Below are 8,436 nucleotides of genomic sequence, written 5' to 3' on the forward strand. Positions count from 1 at the left end.
CTGAACATTTTTCTTATACTGGATAAAATCGATTGATATTACAATGTTATATTTATTTATTTTCTTTAATGAGGATTTAATATTGTTATGTTCATGTTACTGCAATGTTTTAAAAGTCTAGGTTGTTTTCTAGTTTTTGTTTTTCTATATGAGGAGTAATAGGTACAAAACTGTTAGCTTATTTAAGTAAGTGTTCTGCTACTATCAGAATTAAGTGAATTAAGTCAGATGGCAACTTTTTAGGATTCCCTTGAGTGGGAGATTTCAGATGTACAAAATGTGAATTTACTCTAAAAACTGGGTGTTAGGGACTTCCCTGGCGGTCCAGTGGTTAAGACTCCACGCTTCCAATGCGGGGGGCGTAGGTTTGATCCCTGGTCAAGGAACTGAGATCCCGCATGCCACGGGGCGCAGCCAAAAATAAATAAGTAAAAATAAAAATATAAAAAGTGGGTTTCATACCATCTGCACATCTTTAAGTGAAGAAAATATAATGTGGGCTATATGACCTAGGAACTAGGATCATAAATGACAAGGATCTTCTTTTTTTTTTTTTTTTAAATAATACGTGGATATTGCGGGAACTATCACGTATAATTGATTTAACAGTATTTAACGAACGCGATGCCTCACGTTGACTAAAATGCGGGTGGGGAGGACAAAAGAAAGTTAAGCATGCTTTCACTTAATATGCTTAAAAATTGGTGAAAATAGAGAATAAAACTTGGAAAAAAATAAATTAGCAAATTAAAGGCAAAACTGTTGCAAATTAAATTCAGCAAAATTAATTCGTTTATCAATAAATAATTGAATAATTGCAAACCGTGTTGGGAGAAAAAAAAACGACCAAAAAACCTGCGTGTCGCAGTTTAAGTCCCATGGGAATGCTGAGAAGGATGAGAGCAGTGTTATTCTGAGGAGTTTGGAAAGGCCTCGTGGAATTGTTGGCCTTGGAGCAGGTCCTGGAAGAGGGGAAGAGATTTAGGTGTGCAAGGAAGATGGGCGTGCAAGTGTGAGCAAAGACATGCAGCAGGAGCGCGTGCGTGCCTGGGACAGTCTTGTGGAGTAATGTCACTGTCACAGCGCCGTTGCAGATGTGCTAGAGATTTGAGGAGAGGAACGCTGTGTCTGTGACTCATCCCTACTAAGGAAGCTTCCATCATGCAGAGGGTAGGAGGTAAAAAGTCCACGTCATCCTGCCCGAGCCCCCGGCGCCGCCCTCAGCGTAGGTGCCGCCTCTTTTCCCCAGAAACTGGACTGGACGGCACCTACTGTTGAGCCTCTTGCTCCTACTCGAGTGCCGCCAGTTCAGTGTTTCTCAGAACTGCTCACGTCAGTACCTCACCGGGCTGGATTTTTCTGTGATTGAACAGCACTCAATCACAATGAATGGATCTGTCACGATTGCGCGCTTTCCAATTACTTTGCTGTCTTCAGGTTTTTTTCAGGATTGCCAAAAATCCCGAAAAAAGCTCTCTGTGCATGTATCTTTGCTTACCTGTGCGACTGTGTCTTAGGACACATTTCTAGAAATTGCTCGGCCAAACCGTACATTTTAAATTTAGGTAAATGGGACTTCCCTGGTGGCGCAGTGGTTAAGAATCTGCCTGCCAATGCAGGGGACACGGGTTAGAGCCCTGGTCCAGGAAGATCCCACATGCCTCGGAGCAAATAATTTACATCTTTTAACTCAATTTTGAAGTGTTTTCACACACACACACACACACGCACACAAATTGGCATGCAATAGTTGTCCCAAGGTAAAACACAGTCACCTTAAAACTGTTGCAAGTATTTTCACCCAAGGTTGAAAAATTGTTTATCCTGAACGTGAAAACCTGTAACAAATTTAATTATATAAAACTCGTTACTTGTAGTTTTCCCCTTGCAAAGATCCAAAAAGAAAATGTCCAAATAACTAATATACATCAGTCACAAGATGGTCCTGGATCACCCCACACCAAAACTGGATGATCCTTTAATTTTAAACCCATCATCAGAGACCAAGAGAACATCATTTCGTTTTATACAAAACAAGATTCACATGTGCCGAAAAAGAAAGCCAAAAAAAAAAACAAAAAAAACAAAAAACCCTAGTACTGACAGTAACGTTCAGTACACTAATTAGTGGCCAAAACGCCACCGATCAAAAATAAAATAGTGGCAAAGAAATCCAAGAGGCTTTTAACCCTTTGGCATCAGAAATCCAAATTTTTCCAATTATGTGAATGCATACCTCCTACGTGCCAAGAATAGAGAAAGTGTATGTGCCGGCATAGAAAGAAAAAGAACCACCGTTCACTGCACCACCCAGAGAACTGGCCTTAACAGAGACTTCTCACAAGGTTAGGCAGAAACCAAAAAATGGTTATTAGCTGCTTGTGTCAACAATTTTAAGTGGAGGTGATTGAGTTCTAAGGTTCAAAGTAAAACTTTAAAGGGGAAAAAGGTTAGGCTGGATAGAAAATGTCAAGATTCAGATTGTTGTTTCTGGTAAGGACTCAACAAAAGGAATCTTTAATGACTTGAACTGCAGGATAAGGGATCCCAAGAATGTAGTCATTTTTAGTAAAGTGCTATCAGTAAAGTACTATCCTGAACAAACTGCATTTTATGATGAAAACAAAAGGAAAGAAGATATAGTAAGGACTATACACCTATATTCCACTCACAGTGTTTGAGTTCTGGAAGGACCTGTATAATGAAGGAAGAATTCAAATGTGAAATCATGCCAATCACATGTCAAATTTTCACTATAACTTTCCCAAAAAAGTGTTTTCCCCCAATATCTGTTAATCACAAAGAAACAGAAGCTGTGTATGTACAGTTCAGAAAATAAAAACGGAGAAACTAATGACATTATTATGACCAGGATGTTTGGTAAACAGTGAATTATGAATTTGGGATCTTCAGGAAAAGGCTTTTTAAACAACCCTCTGGACTTCAGAAAATCTCTTCAGGTAGTAGATCTGTCCCAGTGTCATAGCAACTAGAACAAGAACTTCAAAGAGGGACCAAAGGACCACTCTGCTCTCTGTGTTGTCATTGATCGCTCTGTGTATTCTCTCCCAAACTTCCATGTATTCCTGTTCACGCTTTACAGCCATCGTCGCCACTGTGAGCTCATGAATCATTTCGTCTGCCTTGTTCTGTTGAGTTTCTGTTTCCGTGTCCTGTCCTTTTGGAGCCTCCCCACTATCACTGTGAATATCACTTTGTCTTGGGGGTCACAGTGGACATCCTATTGCTAAAACAAAACTTACTATGTTCCATCCGTGTGAGCAGCAAATGTGGATTTCCCCACTGGACTCCCGGTCTCCTTTATAAATTCCTGTATTATCAGGCCCTGTAATCTCCACGTCGATGTCCAGGAAGCTGCCCTTGGCCACCTCCAAGATGAGGCCCACCTCGGTGCCCGAGGTGACCCGCTGGAAGAAGCACTCCTTGGCATGCCCGCCGATGCTGACGACGCAGCCCGAGGCCGTGGCCGGGAGGGCGGCCAGCAGTTCAGCGAGCGTCCTCATGGTGGCGCTGGGCCCGAAGCCAGGACCCAGGACCGGGACTGCGGCCTCCCTAATATTCCGATTGTAATAAGATTTACTCATCTGTGAAAAAAACTTACCAAGTTTTGCTTGTAATTTTTATGAGTGACATTCAGCAACCTTGTATTTCTTTTTTTTATTAAGCTCCCTACGTCTGTCCTTTGCCATTCTTTTCTTAGATGATCTTGGTCTTATGATTTTGTAGTTGATAGTATATTTAGGAAATTAATTTTTCATGTGTACTAAGTGTTACAGATATTTTTCCCCTCGTTTGTCATTTATTCATTTATCTATTTATTTATTTTTGGAGTACAGTATATGTTAATCTGTTATGAAGCCAGACTTATCTGTGTTTTTTCTGTGTGATTCCTATGTTTTCGGTCAGACTTTGAAAGGCCTTACTCGCTTTTGGATTCCAAAAACATTCATGCTTTTCTCCTAGCAATTTAGTATATTGTAGTATTTGAAATTTTGCTCCGTCTGTAATTTGTTTTAAAGAATGATGTAAGAATCCCATTTTCCCCCAACTATCAATAATTAGCAAATTGCTGCAGTAATTTTGAATCATCCTTCTTTTCCCCCCCCTTACTTGAAATGCCTTTTTTTTTTTTTTTTTTTTTTTTTTTTTGGCAGTACGCGGGCCTCTCACTGCCGCGGCCTCTCCCGTTGCGGAGCACAGGCTCCGGACGCGCAGGCCCAGCGGCCACGGCCCACGGGCCCAACCGCTCCGCAGCACGCGGGATCCTCCCGGACCGGGGCACGAACCCGCGTCCCCTGCACTGGCAGGCAGACTCAACCACTGCGCCACCAGGGAAGCCCTGAAATGCCATTTTAATAATTTATTATAGTTGTACTAGATGTGTATCTCGGTACATTTTTGGCTCTATGTTCTGTTTCACTGATATTTTGATTTCTGTGCCATTATAAACCTGTTTTAATTGTAGATTTATAATTTAATAACTGGTAGGACTGGTCTCATTCTTCTGCTGTTTCAGTATTTTCCTAAGTATTCTTACATGTTTATTATTCAAATTGCATTTTGAATAATTTAATGACACTCCTTACCATCCTCTAAAAGAGTTGGCATTTTGATTGAAATCATATCGAATGTAGATTAATTTAAGGAAATTTGAATCCTTTTAATTTTGAATCTTATTTATTTACGCAAGTGTACTTTCATATTTCAGCAGCATTTTCACTTTTCTTCAGGTAGATCTTGCAGGTTTCTTGGTGAGCTTATTCCTTGGTACTTCATCTGTAATGCTTTTGTGAATGAAATCTTGAAGAGTTTTCCAGTATATAATCACATCACCCAAATAAGGATAATTTTGCCTCTTAAATTTTTATACATCTTATGGAGTTCTCTTCATATCCTATATTAAGTTGAACATCCAAAACTATGTTAAATCATAGTTTTTGCTTGATATTAATATCAAGGAATTAGAAATTATACCAGATATGTATCCACTAGAAGTGTTTTTCCTGTTTTTTTTCCCTCAGAGCCTGATGTTGGCTTTTGATCATTATGTTAAGGAAGTGATCATCTAACTAAGAGTTGTGGTTTTAATTTTTTTAGGTCAGGAATGCATGTTGAATTATCAAATGAATCTCAGCATCTATTTTTGCCCTAATTTGTGAGAAATGTCTTCATCTTCCAACCTTCTACTGAGTTTTTCATTTCCCGTTTTCATGTTTATTTTCCCTGAGCTCTCTTTTTGTCTGACTGTCCCCTTTACAGAGTATCTTTTATCGCGTGGAGGCTATTAAGAATATGTGGTTTCCTTGTTGTCACTATGAAGGTGGCCCTCGGGCAAACCCCAGGGGCTGGGTTCTCCATGCTGGCTCTCCCCACCCTACCCCGCCTGCCGCCCTCGCCCCTACCCAGCGTCGATTTCTGGACTCAACAGTAGATGGAGTCCCGCAGGACAAACCGCTCCCAACTCCCCCGGCCCCAAGACCTTCTTGCTTTCTGAAGAACTTCAGGGCCAGGTGCAGGAGGTGAGAGGCAGTGGGCAGGAAGCAGGCATCTCTCCCCCTGCTCCTTTCCTGGGGCCCTGCTTCTTCCTGAAAATCCCATTTTCTGCCTTGGGTTTAAATCAGTGAAAACAAAAGCCAAAAAGCCTAAGAGGGAGACATTTTGTGGGTGATGTTTTTGCCTTCCACCCCGCTGCTAACTTCCCCCAAGACAATGAAAATGAAGCTTGATTATTTGAGCGGTGAAAAAGGAAAAGAAAAACACATAAGGAGAAAAACTAAAACATCGAGAAATATTCATCCACATGTGTATATAGCACATATATATACTGGGTCTCACCAGGATGGTGATTTTAAATAAAGAACGAGAGAGAGAGAGAGAGAGAGAGAGAGAGGAGAGAGAGAGAGGAGGGAGAGAGAGAGAGAGAGAGAGAGAGAGAGGAGAGAGAGAGAGAGAGAGAGGAGAGAGAGAGAGAGAGAGAGGAGAGAGAGAGAGAGGGGAGAGAGGGGGGGAGAGAGAGAGAGAGAGAGAGGAGGGGGGGAGAGGGGGGAGAGAGAGAGAGAGGAGAGAGGGGGGGAGAGAGAGGGGGGAGAGAGAGAGAGAGGAGAGAGAGAGAGGAGAGAGAGAGAGAGGAAGCAATGCACCACCCCATAATGCTGTTGGGCTGAACAGCTGGGCTGAGACCTGCTCTAAGTCAGGGATGCGAGTGCCTATGGCCACAATGACCACTCCAGAAGCACCCAATCTCATTTACTCTGAGAAGCCAAGGAGGGCTTGTCCCAGTCAGGAGTAGCAGTAATAACAGGTTACACTTACTGCCAAGGACTCTTTGAAACATTTCACTGACACACGTTTCTCACAACTCAAGAGGTATTAGCATCATCCCCATTTTATGCATAAGGAAACCGAGGCTCTGAGAGTTTAAGCAAATCCCACATAACACAGGGCTACTGTACGGCAGAGTTGGATTTCATAGCCAGTTGGGCTTTGGACCCTGCATTCTTAGCTGCTACATTATACTGTTTGGATGGGAGACTGTCCTGGAAAACCAGATGCTAAGGGTCTTTTTACTTACTTCGAAGCAGGGGCAGCTACAGAATTTATAGGTCGGGCGGGGGTGTGGAGGGGAAGGCCTTAGGGACAGCAGTGTGGCTTGTAGCTGCGGTGTGTGCAGGAGCTCTTGTGCGGCCGGGCACAGCATACACGCTTTGAAGCTCTGACAGCATATGACGCGTGCTGTTCTTTGACTGAGACTTTAGGTTGACTTGGGTGACTTGGGAGGGTCTGAGGAGACTGAGAGGGGAGAAGTGCCCCCTGCCCCCTCCCACAGCTGTCTCCCTCTGCTGCAAGGCCTCATTTGCTTTGGGCTGCACCCCGTTTTCCTACCTCTCCTGTCTGCTTGCTTGTGTGGTTCTGATGCCAGAGCTGGCCAGGAGACAAGTCTATAGCCACGTGCACCCCAAACTCCAAGGTCTTTGTCCCCAAACCTGAAACGCATTACAAACAGGTCTCAAAGTAGATAAAAGTCACCTTAGTCTTCAACACATATATTCATGGCATGAGAAGAGAACAAGTAACCAAACCGGGTGTGCAGGGATCCTTTGTAAGGCATGCCTACGCAGCTAGGGTTGGCCAGGACCCCGCCTCCCCACTGCTCTGGTCTCCCTGGAGGGCAGCAGCTCAGTGCCGTTCGGCTGGCGTGCCACACAGCCCTCAGCCAGGAACAGCCCAACTGACTCAGCTCTTACGCAGCCTCAACACACGCCAGTCTTCTCTGGCTCCCGAAACAAGCAGAGCCACACGGAGGGCCCCTCTGCCCCCCCACACGGACTACAGCAATGGCTCTCCAATCTGAATGTGCAGCAGAAACAGTTTGGCCTCTGGGGAACAAACGCACATTCCAGGAATTTGCATACAGATAGTCCTACAACCACAGGTCGAGAAACTTTTCAGCATTTCCCATGGCACTTATATTCCTGTTCAAATGTTTTTTACAAGAGTCTCTAAGCCACTACATATGTTGAGCCCTGCTGCTATGGACTCAACGGTGGCCCCCAAATTCAGATATTGAAGCCCTAATCCCTAGTGTGACAGTATCTGGAGATGAGCCTTTGGGAAGAAATTAGGGCTAGAGGGGGTAAATGGGGGTGTGGCCCTCATCTGACAGGGTTAGTGCCCTTCTAAGAATAGAAAGCAGAGAAGACTGTTCTGTCTCCAGATGCACAAAGAGGTAATGTGAACACACAGCAAGGCGGTGGCCTCCTACAAGCCCAGAACAGAGGCTTCATAATGAAACCTACCTTGCTGGCACCTTGGTCTTGGACTTCCAGCCTCCAGAACGGTGAGAAAACAGATTTCTGCTGTTTAAGCCGCCCACTGTGTAGTATTTCATATGGCAGCCCAAGCAGACGAATACACCTGCCTTTCTTTTTAATTTCACTTCCCATGACTCTTGTTTCAGCCACATTTCAGGTCCTTTGGAACCAATCCCAAGACCTTTCGATCACTATTCTTTCTGCACACCCACCCCCGTACCTCCTGTCATCTCAAGCCCACACTTCGAGGACTGGCTCCTCTCACCCTAATTCTCAGCTTAAACGTCACTTCCAGTAGTGGCTGGCTGTCAAGCTAGCTGTTCACCCACCTTATTTCAAACTTTTCTTCCCTTGAATTGTTAAGCCTATTTATGATACTTCTCCTAACTTCTCTTTGTTCCATGTACTTTCTCTAATTCAGTTGTATTGATTAAGGCCCTTGGGTGGCAAAATTTACTGTAAGCTAGCTACCACATTACAGATCTCTGTCAAATGTGCACTTGTTTGAGGCAACTTTAATTAAAGAAAGCCAGGAGAAGTCTCAGATATGCCCTTTCTAGTAGTTTTCTTTTGATAGCCAGAGACTTTAGGCTCGATGCTGCAC

At 43.7% G+C, this 8,436-nt stretch overlaps 1 pseudogene across 1 annotated transcript; it reads right to left on the minus strand.

Annotated features, from left to right (window-relative positions):
• Nucleotides 1-2,924: 2,924 nt before the first annotated feature.
• On the minus strand, nucleotides 2,925-3,524 carry LOC309971280 (transmembrane emp24 domain-containing protein 2-like; annotated as a pseudogene). The gene has a single exon. The product of its transcript is annotated as a transmembrane emp24 domain-containing protein 2-like (transcript).
• Nucleotides 3,525-8,436: the final 4,912 nt, after the last annotated feature.

The sequence above is a fragment of the Leucopleurus acutus genome (assembly GCF_964270905.1).
Source record: "Leucopleurus acutus genome assembly, chromosome: 14".
In the NCBI taxonomy this organism is placed as follows: Eukaryota; Metazoa; Chordata; class Mammalia; order Artiodactyla; family Delphinidae; genus Leucopleurus; species Leucopleurus acutus.